The sequence below is a fragment of the Rhinolophus sinicus genome, chromosome 10 (genome assembly GCF_057876585.1).
Source record: "Rhinolophus sinicus isolate RSI-liver-muscle chromosome 10, RSI-T2T, whole genome shotgun sequence".
Taxonomy (NCBI): Eukaryota; Metazoa; Chordata; class Mammalia; order Chiroptera; family Rhinolophidae; genus Rhinolophus; species Rhinolophus sinicus.
Window position 1 is genome coordinate 16,639,218 of NC_142510.1, and position 21,352 is coordinate 16,660,569.

General features: G+C 45.8%; 1 protein-coding gene across 1 annotated transcript in view; it reads left to right on the forward strand.

The window, feature by feature from the left end:
• The first annotated feature begins 8,628 nt into the window (after window positions 1-8,628).
• IL21R (interleukin 21 receptor) overlaps window positions 8,629-21,352 on the forward strand; it is a 29,278-nt gene continuing 16,554 nt past the window's right edge. Inside the window, exon 1 of the mRNA XM_019718092.3 lies at window positions 8,629-9,138. The gene's annotated coding sequence lies outside the window, so the exon portion shown is untranslated. The remainder of the gene's footprint in view (window positions 9,139-21,352) is intronic.

Sequence of the window (21,352 nt, forward strand, 5' to 3'; positions counted from 1 at the left end):
ACCCATTGGCGTGTACTTTTTCTCCTAATAATCCCATCTTGGGCCCTTGAGCCATTCTCTCAGGTCCGCTTCTGTTTCTTTGAAATATACTATCACTTCTAATAAACTACTCTTTCACCACTTTAAAAAACAAAGTGTCAATTCATCAAGAAAACATAATTATAAACATATATGCATTAAACAGCAGAGCCCCAAAATACATGCAGCAAATGTGGACCGAATTGAATGGAGAAACAAACAGTTCCAAGATCAGGAACAAGGATACCCACTTTTACCACTGTTATTCAACACTGTGCTGAAAGTTTTAGCCAGAGCAATTCAACAAAACAAAATAAATAAGAGAAAAATTTTTAAAAAGTACAACTACTTTAATTTACAGATGTCATAATACCATATCTAACAATCCACAAAGAAATTATTAGAGATAATAGAGATAAAAATTTACACAAAATGACACGGTACAAGATCAACATAAAAAAATTAGTTGTGTTTCTGTACACTAGTAATGAACAATCCAAAAAGGAAATCAAGAAGACAATTCCATATACAATAGCACCAAAAAGAATAAGATTCTTAGGAATAGATTTAACAAAGGAGGTGAAAGACTTGCACGGTGGAAGCTACAAAATATTGCTGAAAGAAATTAAAGAGATCTAAATGAAAAACAAACAAACAAAAAACAGCCCATACTCATGTAACAGAATAATTAACATTGTCGAGATGGAAATATTCCTCAGCGCAATCTATAGATTCAAGGCAATTTTTATCAAAATCCTAATAGCCTTTTTTTTTTCAAAATAGAAAAGTTGATCTTAAAACTCATGTAGAATTACAAGGGACCCGGAGTAGCCAAAACAATCTTAAAACAAAACAACAACAACAAAGTTGGAGGACTCAAACTCCCAATTTCAAAACTTACTACAAATATAAAGGCCCTAATCCCATTCATGAGGCTCCTGCCTCATGAATCACCTCACAGAGGCCCAACCTCGTAATACCATCACACTGGGGGCCAGGATTTCAACATATAAACTTGGGGGAGAGACACAAACATACAGCCGATAGCACAACCCAATTTAAAAATGGGCAAAGGATGGGAATAGACGTTTCTCCAAAGAAGGTACACAAATGATGACTGAACACACAAAAAGATGTTCATTATTAGCTATTAGGGAAATGCGAAGCAAAACCACAGGAGATAACATTTCATACCCATTAGGACGGCTCTAATAAAAAGCAGAAAACAGTGAGTGTGGACAAGGACGTAGAGAAATTAGAACTCACATACATTGCAGGTGGGAATGTAAAATGGTGCAGCTGCGATTTCTGGTCAAGATGGCAGACTAGGTAAATGCTGTCCTCACCTCATTTCAGGACCACATCAATTACAACTAAACCACAGGACAACCATCACTGAGAATTGCCTGAAGTCTAGCTGAACCGAAGCCCTACAACCACGGACATACAGAAGCAGCCACCTCGAGACTGGAGGAGGGGCAGAGATGCGGAACGGGCTGGTCCCACACGCACCTGTGACCATTAAAAACTGGGAGGGGCATCTCAGCTGTGGAGGTCCTCCCCGAGGAGTGAGGGGTCCCAGCCCCACATCAGGCTCCCCAGCCCAGGGTTTCAGTGCTCAGGGGAGAAGTCCCCATAACTTCTGGTTGTAAAAACCAGCAGAGACTGTGGCTGAGTGAGGTGGAGGGAGGCTGCACCCCCAGGCACTCCTCCTAAAGGGACTGCGCACAGACTTCCTCGCTGACGGACAGAACCACTCACTCTGAGCTCCAGCGCTGGGGCAGCAGCTGGAAAGGCAGAAGGGACATATGGGAGGAACTGAAGTATTTAGCATCAGGCTGAGGGCTGGAGGAGCAGCTTTCTCACGGAGGAAGGAGCTGGTGGAAGCCATTGTTCGTTGTTGAGCCCTTCCCTTCCCTGCGTGCAGACACAGGTGGGTGCCTTGTTGGAGTCTCCATCAACCTGGGGAACACCTTTTGTCTGCCTCACCCTGGTGATTCTGAAACCCCACCCCACCCAGCATTTGGGCACACCCAAGCTGCTTCCAGTGGCCTTTCTGTATGAACAGCCTGCCTTGGCTCATGCTGCAGACATTCCTAAAATCTCTCAAAGGTTCACAAAATCCCAACAAGCAGCATTTGGCTTTGGCATGTCCCGTACCTCTGGCTGAGCAGCCCTAAGCCCATCACTAGCAACATCTGGCCTTGGTTTGCAGCTTGGCCTCTCAAGGTGTCTCCAAGCCGAGTGTGAGCAGCAGCCATTTCTGGATTGCTTTGTGGCTCATGCCAGGTGGCCCCAGACAGGGCACAGGCTTTGGCTGAACTTGGCCTGCAGTGAGTCCCCTCCCAGGAGGCCCCAGGGCTGGCAGACCCAGGGGCCAGCTTCAGACTGGGCCAGAGCATCACGGCCACCTCCAAGGATGACACACCCAAAGGGGACACTGGGCAGGCACCAGAGCCCTGCTAAAGTGAATCCTGCTCTGTAGGATCAGCCCCTGCACCACAGCTCCTCCCCTGTAGTCACGGCCAGTCCTCACAGCCAATCAGCCTGCTGGTCAATCACTCACACTAATGTGCAAACAACAACCAAGGCTCAACTACCACAGGAGGGCACACACAACCCACACAAGGGACACATCTGGAGCACCCAGCTCAGGTGACCAGGGAGACTGTGTCACTGGGTCCCACAGGACACCTACTACATAAGGCCACACTACTAAGACCCGAAGGTATAGCAGCTCTACTTGATACGTAGAAACAAACACAGGGAGGCAGCCAAAATGGGGAGACAAAGATACATGCCCCAAATAAACAAACAGAACAAATCTCCAGAAAATGAACTAAAGAAAATGGAGACAAGAAATCTACCAGGTGCAGAGTTCCAAACACCAGTTATAAGGATGGTGAATGATCTCAGGGAGAACTTCAACAAAGAGATAGGAAACATAAAAATGGAGATCAAAAAACATAAAAAAGAATCAGTCAGAAATGAAGAATACAATAACTGAAATGTAGAATACATTAGAGGAAATCAACAGTAGATTAGATGAAGCAGAGGTTCGAATCAGCGATTTAGAAGAGAAGGTAGCAGAAAACACCCAAACAGAAGAGCAAAAAGAAAACAGAATCCCCTTAAATGAGGAGAGTTTAAGGGGCCTCTGGGACAACATTAAACATACCAACATTTGCCTCATAGGGGCACCAGAAGGAGAAGAAAGAGAGAGAGAGAGAGAGCAAGGAATTGAAAACCTATTTGAAGAAATAATGACTGAAAACTTCTCTAACCTGGCAAAGGAAATAGACAGACAAGCCCAGGAAGCACAGAGAGTCCCAAACAAGATGAACCCAAACAGGCCCACACCAAGACGCATCATAATGAAAAATGCCAAATGTTAAAGACAAAGAGGGAATCTTAAAAGCAGCAAGAGAAAAGCAGTTAGTTACCTACAAGGGGGTTCCCATAAGATTGTCAGCTATTTTCTCAACAGAAACTTTGCAGGCCAGAAGGCATTGGCACAAAATATTCAAAGTGATGGAAAGCAACGACCTACAGCCAAGATTACTCTACCCAGAACAGCTGTCATTTAGAATCAAAGGACAGATAAGGAGCTTCCCAGAAAAGAAAATGCTAAGGAAGTTCACCACCACCAAACCAGTATTACAAGGAATATTAGAGGGACTTCTCTAGAGAAAATAAATAAATAAATAAATAAATAAATAAATAAATAAATAAATAAAAATATGAATAGTAAATAGCAATAAGTACATATTTGTAAACAACTGCATTAAATATAAATGGATTAAATACTCCAATCAAAAAATAGGGTGGCTGAATGGATAAGAAAACAAAACCCTTACATATGCTGCTTACAAGAGATTCACTTCAGATCAAAAGACACATGCAGTCTGAAAGTGAAGGGATGGGAAAGAGATATTTCATGAAAATGGAAACAAACAAACAAAGTTCTGGTAGCAATACTTATACCAGACGAAATAGACTTTAAAACAAAGGTTATAAGAAGAGGCAAAGAAGGACCCAGTAATCCCACTTCTGGGTATTTATCTAAAAAAAACCAAAATGCTACTTCGAGGGGATCTGTGCCTCCATATGTTCACTGCAGGATTGTTTACAATGGCCAAGATGTGGAGGCAGCCTGGGTGTCCATCAATGGAAGAATGGATAAAGAGGAGGTGGTTCATATATACAATGGGATATTGCTCGACCAGGGAAGGGAATGGGTTCCTGCCATCTGTGGTGACTTGGATGGACCTGGAGGGTATTGTGCTGAGTGGAGTGTGTCAGACAGAGAAAGAAAGATGCAATGAGATTTCACTTATATGTGGAATCTAAAGAACAAAACAAACACACAAACAACATAGAAACAAACTCATAGGTAGAGAAAACATTTTGATGGTTGCCAGATGGGAGGGGGGTTGAGTGGACCGATGAAAAAGGGGGAGGGATTAAGAAGTACAAATTGGTTGTTACAAAGTTGTCACGGGGATGTAGGGTACAGCATGGGGCATATATTCAACAATATTGTAATAACTGTGGTGTCAGATGGGTACTAGATATGTTGGGGTGATAGGTGGGAGGGAGTTGGGGGACACAGTGAAAAAGGGGAAGGCATTAAGAAGTACAAATCAATAGTTACAAAATAGTCATGGGATGTAAAGTAAAGCACAGGGAATACAGTCAATGATATGGTAATAACCATGTATAGTGCCAGGTGGGAACTAGACTAGGCAGGGGATCACTTCTTAAATTATATAAATGTCTAACCACTATGCTGCACACCTGACATTAATATAAAATAATATTGAATGTCAACTGGAACTGAAAAATTGAAAAAGGGACAGAAAAGGTGAAGGGGCATAAGAGGCCCAAATCTCCAGGTATAAAACAGTAAGTCATGGGGATGTAATGAACAGCATAGGGAATACAGTCAGTAATACTGTGACAGCGGGGACGGTGTCAGATGGTGCTGGGCTTATGGTGACCACTTTTTTAGGTATGTAAATGTTGAATAACTATGGTGTTCCCCTGAAACAAATATAATATTGTACATTAGCTATATTTTAATAAAAATCTTTAAAAATGAATAAAATGGTGCAGCTGCTGTGGAAAAGTTTGTCAGCTCCTCCATAAGTTAAACATAGACTTACTATACGACTCAGCCATCCACTCCTGGGTATGGACCCAAAGAATCTGAAAACCCGTGTCTGCACAAACACGTGCATGACAGTGTTTATCACAGTGTTTTCCATAACAAAGAAGACTTGAACACGGGCTGAATGCCCACCAGCTGGTGAAGGGGCACGCTGAAGCAACACATCCATGCAACGGAATATTATTTAACCATAAAAAGGAATGAACCTCAAATGCAGTAAGCTAAGTCATAGACACCAGACACAGAAGGCCCCATGTTGGATGACTCAGTGTATATGAAGAGTCCAGCAAAGAAAAGGGAAAATCAGCAGAGACAGAGAGTTGGTCACTGTGGCTGGGGGTGGGAATGAGACTGACTGCAGACAGGCAGGAGGGATTTTTCTGGAACTGTTCTGTAATTAGACTGTGGTGGTCAACTCAGTCAACTTTCTAAAACGTATTGAATTGTTGCTTGCAATGGCTGAATTTTATGCTATGTAAATGATACTTCGATCAAACCGTGAAAAATAAAAAGGAAATGGGTTGAAGGATGGGTTGTCTCAATTATTTCCCCCCACTCCCTCTAGGCCCCTTGGCTGAAATGCAAATTTAACCACTTCCTGCTTATTGACCAGCTCTGAACATTAAGGGGTGTTGGGTGGGTGTTGAGAGATCCTGTAACACCCTCTTTCCGAGACCTTGGGGGTCACGCTCCTGAGACATGTATAGACCAAAAGGGGCCTCTGAAGGGACCCTTCCCTCAACACAGATCTATTCTGAGGGGCCTCATGTTTATCCTAACGGACCCGGTAGCTGTTAAATGTCCATCTTCAAAAGCATCTACTTTTCAAACACAAGGGGTTAAGTGGCCTCTGCTGCATCCCGTCTGCTCTCTAAGTTGTGAGCTGGGCATTCTTTTGAAAATGTCAATTGGGCTAAGCCACTCCTCTGACGGAAACCTCAGAAGACTCCCCTATTCGCTGGGAACCAAATCTACCTTCCTTGCTGGTCCTACAAGGTCCCCTGTGGTGTGCGTCATGTGTGACTTCTGTGACCCTGCTTCCTAGTATCCCTTTGCTTGTTCTCTCTATTGGGCCACCCTGTTCTCAAGTTCCTGGAGCAAGCCACGTGCCCTCCTACCTCAGTGCCTTTGCACTTGCCGTTACTTCTGCGTAAAATGTTTCCCGGGGGGCAGCCGGATGGCTCCGTTGGTTGGAGCACGAGCTCTCAACAAAAAGGTTGCCGGCTCAATTCCCAGAAACACACTGTTCCCCAATATTCCCCAATAAAATAAAATAAAATGAGTTTCCCGGACTGTTGGGTGCTCCTTCTTATCATCCAGTGTGCCCCTAAATGTCGCTACCTTGCCCTCTCCCTGGTTTCCTATGACACTTAGTACTGTTTGTTTAGTTTGTCCATTACTTCTTTTTGCCTGTGGCCTCACAGGCTCCGTGAGGGCTGTCACTTGTGTATTGTCCTGTGGGGTAGCCCTAGTACATACTCAGGCGCCAGCTCTGTACTGGTGGGTGGGAGGCAGGAAGGACAGAATGATGGTTGGACAAGTGGGTGGATAAAATGGCTGAGTGGGTAGGTGGGTGCAGGGGTCGGTGGAGAGAAGAAGGGGAGGGAGGGAAGTAGGCAGGGGGGCAGGTGGGAGGGCAGAGGGACTGACTATTCTGGGGTGGACATACGCCCAGAAGCAGAGTAGTGAGTGATCAAGAATGTAAGCTCCGGAGCCCAAATGACTGAGTTTAATCCCAACTCTGCCATTCACCAGATAGATGTGTGACCTTGGACATGTCACTTAACCTCGCTGAGCCTCAGTTTCCTTACTTGTAAAATACGGATAATGACGATGATGATGATGGTAACCATTTTCTTGAATTATTCTGAGGGAGATGCTGCATCCTCAGGTCCTTAAAACCTGGGGACAGAGTCAGCGCTCAGCAAACATGAGCTCTGTTTTACTGTTCCTTCCCTGGACTTTTCCATCACTGCCAATATCTGATAGATGGAATCAGAACACTCACCCTGAAGGCCAAAAGAAAGTAAAAGAAAAGCTGGCTTTCTTCCAAGATTTGTTCTCCCGAGAACACCCGATATTTTCTTGGTAGGGAAGAGAATTTCCATAGGGCAAACATCCTTCAAATTGGTCACAGGGGAATTTGTATTAAGTTCCTCAAAAACAGCAAGAGAAAGAAGAAAATAATAATAAAAGGAATAAAGAGCAAGATGCTTTCTCTTTTTCTTTGGAGCGGTCATGTGGGTTAGCTGCAAATTGTTTCCCAAGAATGAGTCAGCTGGGGAGAGATGGCATGCGGCTTGAGCCAACCTGTGTCACCAAAACAGCACCAAATAGCCCCCCTCTGCCTGGTAGGTAACCTTTCATCCTGGTTTGGGCCCATTTCCACAGCCTGGTGCAGGCTTAGGAATCAGATACACCCAGGTTCAAACCCCAACTGTGATACTTCTTAGCTTGTGTGACGTTTCAGCCCTCTGAGCCTTGGTTTCTCCATCTGTAAAATGGGAATAATCTTGTCTGTCTCACAGGGTTTGTAGGATAAAATGAGATCACCTCGGTGCCTACAAAATGGAAGAGAGTAACAGTGGCAGCAGCAGTAGCATTTCTCTTGTTCTTCTTTTGAGGCTCCTGGGCGTGAGTCTGCTGAATTTTGTCCCCTGGCTTCTTAAATGTCTGTCAGAGACATCTGACCCTCTCATGGGCTCCTGGGTTGCCAGCAAGATGAAAACTCTCTTGAGAATTCTTTTCTCTGTTTTCCTCCCGAGTTCCCATGGGTTTTTGGCAACCCTTCCCCTCCCGGCTCAGTGTCCCCATTTGCCAGATGGACAAAGCGGGGCATTCAGAGAGGTGATATGACATGCCCGAGGGACTGTCTTCTCAAGGGCATGGAGACAGGGTCCTACTTCCCACAGTGCTGCAGCAGGAGGCTGGATTCAAAGGAAAACGGGGGCCAAGGAGTCTAGAAGGGGGTCCCCAGCTCCAACCTCTACTGGGCTAGGCAGGCAGTGTGCCTGAGTGAAACAGACCAGATTGCAAACTCTGGAAGAGGGTCACTGCCACCAAGTCTCCGTGAGACCTTGAGCAAGCTCTGGTCTTGGATTCTGTCTCGTCTCTGAGCCGAGAGTTGGACTCTCAGGACCCCAGGGGCTTCCCGGTCCAGTGATGGCTCTTCCCGACCCCTGGGAGCTCCCGTTCCACATCTGTGAGAAGCAGCGGCTCACAGCTGTCCTGCCTGCCGCATGGGTCATGACCTTGAAGCCTGTGGGGATGATGTCACCCTGGCGCCCCAGTGTATTCCTAGCAGGTGACCTTTGAGGAGCAGTGGGCCCTGTCAGGGGGCGGGGCCCCCTCCCACCTCTTTCTCACTCTGTCTGGGGAGGAGCCAGCGGCGCTGGGGGCGGGGCTGGGGGAGCTCTCACCACATCCTCCTCTTCCAACTCGCACACGCGCTGGGGCAGGGATGGCAGCCACTGCCTCTGGTGCATCCACTGCTCTCTCTGCCGAGTGACTGATGGGCTCCGTGTTCCAATGTCTGTCTGCTTCTGCCTGAGTGTGACTGACAGCCTATCTGCCCGCCTATCTGTCCCTCTGTGTGTCTGCCTGTCTGGCTACCTGCCTGACCAGCCCTGTCTGCTGTCTGTCCGTCCCCAGAGGATCACTCCCCGCCCCACAATGACTGTTTGCTGCCTCTGTGTGACCTCTGTGGGATGTGACTGACCATTGCCTGTGTGCCCTGCTGGCTCCTGGTGTGTGGCCTGCCTGCCCGGAACCCAGCTGCCGTGGGTCCCGGGGACTCAGAGCGGTCTGTGTGGAATTCCCACCCCGAACCCGACTGTTGTCTCAGACCCTCACCTCCCAGCCCTCGCTGAGCCCAGCTGCCACCCGTGGGAAGCCACAGGATTGCTCGGAGCACACGGAATGGATTTCTGAGGGAGAAGCTGGAAGAGCAGGTAACTGGGCTCCAGCGACTGAGCTCGGCGGGGCCGGGGCGTCTTCTCCGCCCTGGCCAAGGTGGAGGGGACAGAAGGCTCCTGCAGCCTCATCACAGCTGGGCACAGTGAGACCAGCAGGGTGGGTTACAGACTCTTGTTCAGCTCAGCTCGGGGTGACTGGGGGCCTTTGTGTGAGTCTGCTGGAGGCTCAGGACACGGGCATGGCTAAGATGTCCCCGTGAGCTGTCTATGAAACTAATCCCCCAAAGGCCAGGGGCTGGGGAGAGAAAGGTGCTTCCAGACTGAGCATGACTCCACAGTCACTATGGTTCTGGGCAGCTGAGCCGGGCAGGGCTGGCATGGGTGTGAATGTATAACACTTCTAGGGGGCGATTTAGGGGGTGGGAGAAAGGCATCAACGTGGCGCCAGCGTCTGTGTTTTAGCTCCTTTATTTCATCGGATCCTTCAAAACAAGCTGGTGTGCCCATTTCACAGACAAAAAAACTGAGGCTCTGAGAGGAGAAGTGATTTTCCTAAGGTGACTCAACCAATAAGTAGCAGGGTAAGCAGGTGACTTGGTCGCTGCTGTCTCCTCATCTTTCTGGTGAAAGCCCGGGCGTGGGCTGATGGTGAGAGGCCGACTGGTTCTGTGTGCTCGTGTGGAGGAGAGGGGCATGCGGGAGAGTGCCGGAGGCTCGGCCTGGAAAGATGGGTTGAATTTTGACTTGTGAAATAGAGGGGAAGGAAGGAACAGGCAGACATGGTCCTGGCAGAGGAGATGGGGAAGTAAAGGCCCGAAGCAGAAACTTAGGATTTGTAGAAGGAAGGGCAAGATGCTGGTCAGCGGAAGCTGAGGACCCAGGGCAGGGGGCATTACACAGTCAGGGGCTGCTCCTGGGAGGGAGCTACAATCCCCTAGGGGAAGTATGGGGGTTTTAGAAATACATGGTGGAGTGGGGGAAAATCTGGGGGTTCAAAATCCAGCCATGCGATTTCCTAGCTGGGTGAGCTTGGGCAAGTCTCTGTGCTTCTTCTAGCTATGTGGAGCCTCGGTGCTCTCATCTGTAAAATGGGGACAAAGGCAGTTCCATCCTCATGGGGCTGGTTGTGAGGATTCGAAGGCATAGAAATATGAAAGCTGCTGGCCAGAGGCCTGTCCAGGAAGGGAGTTTGCATCGTGAAGAAGCTGGAGCTTGGGGAGGAGAAGGGCCACTTTCTAAGAGCGATAGAATGTACTGGGACACGTCCCTCAGCCCCCTGAGTCCTGGGCCTCCTGGCACAGGCGCTCAGCATGCTTCCAACACTTCAGGGTCTCCCATAATCCTCACACCACCAGGCGAGGTTGCTGGCCTCATTCATCCCATTTCACAGAGGAGGAGACTGGGGCTCAGTAGGGAGAACCTTGGCCCAGGTCAACGGTGACCATGAGATTCAGAGCTGGGTTTGGATTCCCAGTCTGTTTGCTAGCGAGGCCACAACCTGCTGGACAGAATAACATAAAAGTAAAACTCATAGTCTTGAGGTACCTCCCAAGAGGGGGTATTGGATCAAAGGGGCTGGGCAGACCCCAGCAGGGAGCCCCTGATCACCTGTTCCCCACACCTGGCAGGGTGTCTGGATCCTTACAACCCCGCGTGGAGGAAGCTAAGACCCCTAGGTAGCCAAGGTCCAGGGCCAGGAGAGGGGGGCAAACACGATGAGAGCTGAGCCCTTGGCAGTGCAGGCTTGCACCTATCCAGAGAGGAAGACAGGGGAGCTGAGTGGGGGTTATGGGCAGTGGGTGGGGACGTGTTGGAGAGGAGGCCAGTTCAAGAGAGGTGGACAGAGGAAAGCAGGCCACCAGAGGCTTTGAGAGGCACCACATTCCCTGCCTGTTTCCTGCTAAAGAAACGAATGCAAGGAAGGAAGGGCATCCTTCCTTCCTCAGCCAGGAAGAGGAGCCAGTTCCTGGTGGTCAGGTGGGGGCGTTGGGTCTGGTTTATGAACACACCACTGATGGGGACGTGGGGCTTTGGAACCAGCCCGACCTGGGTTTGAGTCCCAGCTCCATCACTTAGTACACGCGTAACCTTGAATAAGCCGTGGGCCTCGGTTTTCTCATCTGTTACATGGAAATAAGAAGGCCTGTCTCGGACTCGTGGTGAGGTTTTGTTCAACAGGTATTTATGGAGCACCTACTGTGTGTCAGGCTCTGTCCTTGGCCCTGGGGGTGCAGTGGTGCACAGACAGAGCCAGTGCAATGCGGACAGCAGTGACTCACAAGGAATGGTGGCGATGTTTGACTTTCAATATTATTGGTAATAGTCTCGTGTTATTAGCTAGGACATCTGGCATAGCTTCTGGCATATATACTAAGCCCTCAGTGAAGGACAGCTCTTAGGAGGATTCTACTCCCCAGTTTCCCAGATGGGGAAACTGAGACGCATGGGGGGCGGGGTTATCTAGGGTCATCCAGAGAGTCATTTACAAGCAAAGGAGAAAAAGCTGTGAAGACAGGGGAACAAGCACTTCCTCACATGTTTCTCCCTTTCCTGCCCCCCAGTGCCCTCCAAACCTGAGGGGTGGGGGAGGGGAGATGGGAGAAGCCCCACCCCCACCCCAAGGCTCACAGGTGCCACCGCCCCCACTCCCTGCCTGGCACACGGCCAAAGGGACTTTTTATGACAGCTCAAATGAGAGCTCTGAGTAAACTTGGAACTTCTGAAACAACCTGAGAATATTCCCTTCCACGGAGTGTGGGCAGGGGCCCCGCTGAGGGCCCCCAAAGGCCAGGACACCTGCAGCAGGGACCCAGCCAGCCTGCTGGTCCCACAGCCCCTAGGGAGGATCTGGTTATGCAAATTGTCCCCAAGGAGGTGGGGCAAGGGTCCCAGCCTGGTTCCCCCTCAGGCGACGGCCCCTCCTCACCATATAGCAATGGCCACGGCTCTGGACTTCTCTGGGCTTTTGTTTCCTCCTCTGCCTGATGCTGTAAACCGGGACCAGGGCCAGCAAACTTTCTCCAGCACAAATCATTAACATTCTGGCTACTTTGTCCAGGGCCGGGGCAGGCTGCTGGGGGCCTTCTGGGCAAGGAAGGAATAAAGGCAGGTTGCCCCACCCCCTCCTCCCCCCCACCTCGTGGCCTCAAGCAGCGGTGGTTGAAAGCACCCTTTCTTTCTCTGCCCGACCAGCAGCCCCTCCTGGGCTGGGGGAAAGGGAGCTGGAGTGAGATGTGGCTATGGGAGCCGAGAGAGGTTGTACAGTCTGGGCAAGGTTGCCCAGCATGGTGGAGACTGCAGGGCACGGAGAGATTGCACAGGCAGGCTGGGAGAAGTTCCGGGAGGGAAGGTTGTTTCGTGAAAATAGGTTTCATGGATGAGGATTCATGGCCCGCCTGGGAGAGAGAGAGTGAGAGACTGAGCGTTTCCACAGGCTCAGAGGTTGTACAGACTGGGAAGGGACAGGCCCTCCCCCTCATGGTTAGCTCCTACTGACTAAGGAATAAGCCCAGAGTCCTGGCACATGTGTCCTCAGACACCCACAAGCCGCCCTCATCACTGGCAAAAAAGCAAAAAGCAGCTAACGTTACCCAAACACTTACAGTGTTCCCAGCACCTGCCTCACACTCCCTTAGCCAATTCAGGGCACAGGGCACTGCCCCCATTTGACAGATGAGGAAAACTGAGGCCAGAGAAGGGGTGAGACTGAATACTATTTAACTTTGGAGTGTACAGAGAAAGGGTCTCATTGGGAGTGAGTGGCAGAGCCTTCTTTCCGATTCAGGGCCACCAGGCTGGTTCTCCCCCAGCCAAAGAGCTCTGCTTAGGCAAGAACTAGCTGCTTCACCCTGGGCAGCCCACTGTCCCCCTCTGAAAGTTACTAATCTGATGACAGCAGACGTGATCGCTCAGACCCTGGGTGTTGCCCAGGGTGGGGGGAAGTTCCTGGGGACCGTGATGAAGCTGATGGGGAAACCGAGACCTCTTGGGGGCTGCCTCCGGGCTGCTCCTTGTATGACTGGACACAGCAATTCTTAGTCTCCTTCATTCATCCCCCATTTTTCTTCAGCTACTTTTTGAACACTTACTGTGTCCCAGGCCTCCTTCTATGCGCTGAGGATTCTGTGGCGAACAACACAGGGAAATTTCCCAGCGTCTGGGGGCTTCTGCTCCAGGACTGAGATACGAGTAGGTCATAAACACAAAAACAGGAACATTTACTAAACGAGTCCTAGTATTACAATTGTGAAGGAGACGGACAAAGGGATATGTGGCACAGAGAACCTCCAGGGGGACCCATTTCAGACAGACTAGATTGCCTCATTGAGGAGGCAACATTGTAGTTAAAACCTGAGGATGAGAAAACATGAAGCACGAGGCAAAGTGTCCTAGGCAGAGGGAATGGCATGTGCAAAGGTCCTGAGGTGGAAAAAAAGAGTTGGAGCATTGGTGCTTTTATTCTTATCAAGTTTCTAAAGATCCCCAATGCACTGAATTTAATAAGAAGGAGTGAAAAAGAAGCAGCTTTCACTTTGGAGGGTCTGTCTACATAAGTTTTAGCATTGAGGTTAAGCTTCAAACTCTCTTAGGGTAGAAAGCATTTTCTTTCAGTCACTCAATGTTTTGAGCACCTATGTGTCAGGTACTGGTTAGTCACTGGGGATTCAGCAGAAACCAAGAAACACACGGTGCCTGCCTGGGGGTTGCTCAGAATGTCGCTGAAAGCACCATGAGCAGTGTGCTCTGATGGAGGGATGGACCCCAAAGGAAGGAGTGACTCATACTCTTTGGAGAGGTCAAAGATTTATAGAGGAGATGACAGCCAAGGTAGGCAGAGAGTTCCGGTGGCTGAAACAGCACGTGCAAAGACGTGGACGCCACATGAATGGGGGGGCTGGGGGAGCCATCAGGAAGCTGGTGTGTCTGGAGTCCAAGATGAACACTGGGGGGCACATCTGAAATGTCTTGAATGCTGGGTGTGGGGACAGAGTCCCAGAGAGCAGGTTCCAGGCTCTCGGCCTCACGTGGAAAGGTGCTGGCTCGGGTAGTAGATGGCCATCAGCTGTGACTAGTTGGCCGTCAGCTGTTACCGGTTAGCCATTGGCCACTGATATAACTGCTGTGGCTAAGCTAGCAAGATTGTAGTCAGCACTACAGATTGCAGTTAGCACTACAGATTGCAGTTAGCAAGTGAGGTTGGTTGGCAGAAAAGCAGACGGCAGGTTGTGGATCGTGTGGCTCCTGCTTCCTGTGTCTCCAACCCAGCCGCCAGCGAGACTATAGTGGTCTGACTCCCCTACCTATTTCTCTGTGGGTGTTCCTTTTTGGCCTCACCATGTCCTGCGTTCGTATGTGGGGAGTGGGAGCTGAGACCCGCATGATACCCTGCGTGACACTGGGCTAAGGAATTTGGGGTTTTCCCTGAAGAGCAATGGGGAGCCACAGAATGCCATAGCTGGAATGAGCACTGGTTTGGAGGGGCCACCCAGGGCGGCAGGCCAACCAGTAGGACAGGTGGGCAAACATTCTTGAAGACCAGGGATAGACTCGGAGCCCTGCCTTCTGTGTTCCTTTTCGGGAAGTCCCTCCGTCTTTGACACTTCCCCTTCTGGTGACCTGCTGGCTCTTGGTTCTGGCCTTTCTGGGGAGTCCCTCTTCACCCACCCCATTTCTTCTTGGTTCCTATGGGAAACGGGTCATTTTACTTTACCACACACCCTACCTTTCACTTTCACCCCCCAGTCCCCACCTGGGTCACGTTGAATGACCGACTTGAGGAACTAAATAGACCCCATTCCTGAATCATCAGTGAGGGAAAGACGATAGAGGGAAACCATGAACTTGGGTTCTTTCCAGTTTGGAAGGTTGTAAATAGTGCTACGACACTCTGGTGTGTCTGCGTGTGTACATACGTACACATTCCTCTTGGGCGCCTGACCTAGAAATGGAATAGTTGGGCCTCTTGTTCAGCTGAACTTTTCCAGCCTGGTGCACCAATGTACACGCCTACCAGAAAATTGTGTCAAGACTGAGAGTTCCAGTTACTTCGGATCCTATTCTGCACTTGGAATAGTGTGTCTTTTTCATTTTAGCCGTTATGGATATTGGTAACATACTGGGCTGTAAATTTGCATGTTCTTGATGAATAAGGATGTTGAACACCTTTTAATATGCTTTTTATCCATTTGGATGTCTTCTTTCGTGAAGGGTCTGTTTAAGCTTTCTGTCAATTTTTTTTTTTTTTAAGACATGATTTTTTTTTTTTAAAGATTTTATTGGGGAAGGGGAACAGGACTTTATTAGGGAAAGTGTGTACTTGCGGGACTTTTCAAAGTCAAATTGTTGTCCTTTCAATCTTAGTTGTAGAGGGTGCAGCTCAGCTCCAGGTCCAGTTGCTGTTGTTCGTTGCAGGGGGCACAGCCCCCCATCCCTTGTAAAACCCACAGATACAGAAGGCCAACTATATTAAATTTTCCAATCCATGAGCATAGTATGTCCCTCCATTTCTTTATATTTTTTAAAGTGTATCGTACAAATATCTTGTAGGTTTCTGTGTAGAGTTCTTATGCATCTTTCATTCGAGTTATTCTTGGGTATTTGATATTTATGCTAATGTAAATTGTATCTTTTTTCAATTTCATGTTTGTTCTTAGTATATAGAAATAGATTAGTATATTTGTTCTTAGTATATACAATAGATTTCCCCCACACACACTTTATTAACTTCGTGAACACACTTTTTCAAGCTGGAGTTCCAGCAGAAATAGCTGCGAAACCCAGACCACTTCAACTGACCACCAGTTGGCGCCTTCCTACCTTTGCTTTTGTAATGTGTGTAGTAGATCTCTCCATCTGCTAATCCCAGAAGGCGTTTTGTGGTGGAAAGCAGCACGTCCAAGCCTTGGACTTCATAAACCAGTAAATATTCTTCTACCCTCTTAACAATTTTTTTTTTAACAGGACTTTATTGGGGAACAGTGTGCACTTCCAGGACTTTTTCTCCAAGTCAAGTTGTTGTCCTTTCAATCTTAGTTGTGGAGGGTTCTGTTCAGCTTCAAGTTGTTATTCTTTGAGTCTTAGTTGTGGAGGGCGCAGCTCAGCTCCAGGTCCAGTTGCCATTGCTAGTTGCAGGGGGCACAGCCCACCATCCCTTGCGGGAGTCGAACCGGCAACCTTGTGGTTGCGAGGACGCACTCCAACCAACTGAGCCATCCGGGAGCTCAGCGGCAGCTCAGCTCAAGGTGCCATGTTCAATTTTTTAGTTGCAGAGGGCGCTGCCCACCATCCCTTGCGGGAGTTGAGGAATTAAACTGGCAACCTTGTGGTTGAGAGCCCGCGCTCCAACCAACAACTGAGCCATCCGGGAGGCAGCTCAGCTCAAAGTGCCATGTTCAATCTTAGTTGCAGGGGGCAGAGCCCACCATCCCTTGCGGGACTCGAGGAATTGAACTGGCAACCTTGTGGTTGAGAGCCCACTGGCCCATGTGGGAATCGAACCATCAGCCTTCGGAGTTAGGAGCACGGAGCTCTAACCGCCTGAGCCACCGGGCCGGCCCCTTCTTAACAATTTTTAAGTGTACAATACAGAACAGTCCAGGATTGTGAACTATATGCAAATTGTTAGACAACAGATCTTTAAAACTTTTTCATCAGGCACAACTGGACTGCTATACCCACCGAACAACCCCCATTATATCCCTTCCCTGCAGCCCCTGGCAATACCCATTCCACTTCCTATTTCTATGAGTTTGATTACTTTAGATATGTCATATAAGTGGAATCATGCAGTATTTGTCTTTTGTGATTGGCTTATTCACCTTTAGCATAATGTCCTCAAAAATTATTCATGTTGTATGTAGCATCTGGCAGACTTTTTTTTTCTTTTTAAAGGCTAACTAATATTTTATTGTATGTATACCACCTGTTCTTGATCCTTTCACAAGGTAATGAATTTAGATTGCTTTCTCATCAATATATTGTCAGTAATGGGTGTATTATGAGTAATGAGAGTATCGAAATGAAGATGGTTGTGCAAATATCTCTTTGAGATCTTGTTTTCAATTCCTTTGGCTATGTACCCAGAAGTGATATTGCTGGATACATGGTAGTTCTATTTTTAATTTTAACAGGAAACTCCATCCTGTTTTCTATAGCATTTCACCGTTTTACAAGCCCACCAACAAGGTACAAGGAATCCAATTTTTCCACATCCTCACCAATCTAGTAGTCATCTTAACAAGTGTGAAATAATAACTCACTGTGGGTTTGATTTGCGTTTCTCTGATAACTAGTGACGTTGAGCATCTTCTCACGTATCTGTTGGCCATTCGTTTAGCTTCTCTTGGACACATATCTACTCAAATCTTTTGCCCATTTTTTTCCATTAGGCTTTTGTTTTTGTTTGTTACTGAGCTGCAGTTCTTTATAAATTCTGAATATATCCAATATATGGTTTGTAAACATTTCCTATCATTCTGTAGGGTGCTCTTTCACTCTGTTGGTTGTTTCCTCTGCTGCACAAAAGTTTTTAAGTTTGATGTAGTTCTATATGTATTTGCTTTGTTGCTTGTGCTTTAAGTGTCATATCCAAGAAATAACTGCCAAATCCAATGTCATGAAGTTTTTTCTTATGTTTTCTTTTAGGAGTTTTATAGTTTCGGGTCTTACATGTAAGTCTTTAATCCATTTTGAGTTAATTTTTGTGCACGATGTAAGATAAGATTCCATCTTCATTCTTTGACACGTGGCTATCCAGTATTCCCAGCACCATTTGTTGAAGAGACCTTCCTTTCCCCATTGTATAGTCTTGGCACCCTTGTCAAAAATCATTTGACCAGGCACATAAGCATTTATTTCTGGGTTCTCTATTCTGTTTCATTGGTTTATGCCAGATTTTATGTCAATCTCTACTTTGATTACTGCAGCTTGGTAATATGTGTTGAAATCAGGAAGTGTCAGGCCTCCAGCTTTGTTTTTCTTTCTCAAGATTGTTTTGGTTATTTGGGGTTTTTTGAGATTCCATATGAATTTTAAGATTGTTTTTCTGTTTCTGCAAATAATGCCAGTGGGATTTTGACAAAGATTGTATTGAATCAGTAGATTGCTTTGGACATTAAAAAAATATTGTCTTCCAATCCATGAACATGGAATGTTTTTCCATTTATTTGTGTCTTCTTGAATTTCTTTCAGCAATATTTTGTCGTTTTCAGTGTATAAGTCTTTCATCACTTTGGTTAAGTTTACTCCTAAATATGTTATTCTTTTTGAGGTTATTGTAAATGGCATCGCTTTGGTAGTTTAAACTTGGTCAGATATTATCATAATTACTCTTTTAAGCAATTAGTATTCATTTATATTTATAATATTCTCTATTGCTCTTCATTTCTTCCTGTGGTACCATCTGGGATTCTTTTTCTTTTGCCTGAATAACTCACTCAGTATATATTTTGATGCAGATCTATTAGTGACAAATTCTATCAGCTTTTTTTTTTTTGGTCTGAAAAGATGTTTATTTTGCTTTCATTTAAACAATTTTTAACTAAAAATTCATTTACACATAAAATTCACTCTTTTAAAGTGTACAATTAAGTGGTTTTCAGTATATTCACAGTGTTGTGCAACCATCACCACTATCTAACTGGAGGACATTTTTATCACCCCAAAACCCCCATGTCCATTACCAGTCACTCCCCATTTCTTCTCCCTCCAAAGCTCTAGCCCCTGGCAACCACTAACCTACTCCCTGTCTCTATGGACTTGCCTGTTCTGGACATTTCATATATAAATGGAATCATACACTATGTGGCTTTTTGTTTCTGGTTTCTTTACCTTAGCATAAACTTTCAAGGCTCATCCTTGGTGTAACATGTGTCACTGCTGCATTCATTTTTATGGCTGAATAACATCCTACATTTTGTCCATTCACCAACTGGTGGACACTTGGGTTGCTTCTAATTTGGGCCTAATATGAATAATGCTGCTATGAACCTTTGTGTACAAGAGTTTTTCTGTGGATGTATATTTTCAACTCTTTTTGTTACATAGTAAGAGTCAACTTGCTTGGTCATGTGATAATACTATACTGTATTAATTTTTTGAGTAACTGCAAAATTGTTTTCCACAGCAGATACACCATTGTATTCTGAATCCTAGACCCCTAACAAATATATGATTTGTGAATATTTTTCCCACTCTGTAGATTGTCTTTCCATTTTCTTATAGTGTCTATTGAAGTACAAAAGTTTTAAATTTGAAATAGTCCAATGTATCTATTTTTTCTTTGGTTCCTTGTGCTTTTGTTGTCCTAGCTAAGAAACTATTGTGTTTGGTTCTTTATTTGTTTTGCTTCATTTTGTCTTTTGGTGTGAATCCCTTAGGATGTTGTATATATAAAATTGTATAATCTGGAAACAGAAACACTTTACTTCTTCTTTTCCAATATAGATGGCTTTTTTTCTTTTAGTTGACTTATCACCTGTACTAGAACCTTCAGGACAATGTTTTATAGAAGTCATGAGAATGGACAGTCTTGTCTTGTTTATGGTCTCAGAGGGAAAGTTTTTGGTTTTTCCCCATTAAGTATGATGTTAACTATGGGATTTTAGTCAATCCCTTTATCATATACTGAGCTTGACTTCATTTTTTTTTTTTAAGGCTATTTTTGCAGGATATAAAATTTAAGTTGCATTTTAAGTATGTATTTATCTATAATTTTTTAAAAAGTTTTTCTATGATGTGTCTAGATGTGGTTTTCTTTGTATTTGTCTTTTGGGGGCTTTTCTTAACTTGTATCTCTATTATTGCTTCTGAGTAGTTCTCTCTTTCTTAACTCCAAATACATGTACGTTGGACCTTTTCACAATATCTCATATGTCTCTTTTGGTTTTTTTGTTTTCTGTATTTTAAAACACTTTTTTTCTCTGCGTATTTCAATCTTGGTATTTTCTATTGACCAGTCTTCTAGTTCACCAACCCTCTCTTGTGATGTTTCTAATATTTGCTAAATCCACCAATTCAGTTCTTATACATTTCAATTATTGTATTTTTCATTTCTAGGGTTTCTACTTTTAAATAGATTTTATATTGCTGGTGGAATTCTCGAACATACTAATCATAGCTATTGTAAATCATGTCTAATAATATCATTTTCTAAATCATCTATGTGTCTGTTTCCATTGTCTTTTTTCCTCTTGATTTTTGGTCATTTGGTATTCTTTCTTGGTTTTCCTTGTCAATTTAAGTGAATGCTGGCCACTGTGTGTGCAAAATAGAGAGACTTATATAGGCAGATCAACTCAATGCTGTCAAGGCCAAACTATTTCTCACCTTTCCTTACCCTTAAAGCGCAGCCTCTCCTGAACAACTGGGTATTTTTTCTTGCCAGGCCTTGAACTTCAATTCTTTCCTCAGCATCGTGAAACTGCCCAAATCCATTATTAGCTTTTTAGCAGATGATTTTTGCTAGATTTCTTGATATGCAAGTCATTTGCAATGATTTGGCAAAGTATTTGAGGGGAAATTGCATACAGAATTTCAATGCATTTTCCTTCTCTCTGATACCCTGTCTTCCCTGTCTCACTTGGTTGCTCTCTCATGTCTTTTTTTTTCTACTTAGTAGTTGTTCTCAGTAGGGGGATTAGTCTGATACCAGCTACTCCGTCAGGGCCAGGAGTGAAAGTCCCCTTCCACATTTTATTTTACAAACTTAAGATTCACTTACATTTAAAATGTTATGAAATAGTTGGGGCATACAAAAAAGATATAAAGAATAACAAACACCAGCGGTAACTTCACTTAGTTTTACCAAACCGTTGAGACCCGTGAACACCCCCTCTTCATCACATCCCCTCTGTTTCTCCACTATTTGAAGTTTGATGTTTATTGCCCCCTTGAGTTTCTCCATACTTTTAGGACACAGGTATGTTCACCTAAACAACAGAGAGAGCTGTTTTACATGGTGTTAAGTGTGACACAGACAGTGCTATTACACATGTGTTCTTTTCTAACTTACTTTTTTTTGGTTTTCTTTCACATGTTGTTAGTGAGAGTCGTTCGCTTTTTGGCTGTGATGCTATGATTCGTTTCCACTTTGAGTGATTCCATCACAATTTACCTTTCCCTTCTGACGATGGATATTTAGGTTGTTTCCAGCTTTTGGCTAGGAAAATCAATGCTGCTATCTGCTTCTAGTACATATGGGGTGGTTTCTTTTGTGGTGTAAATAAGGGTGAAATCACTCGCCCTTAGAGCA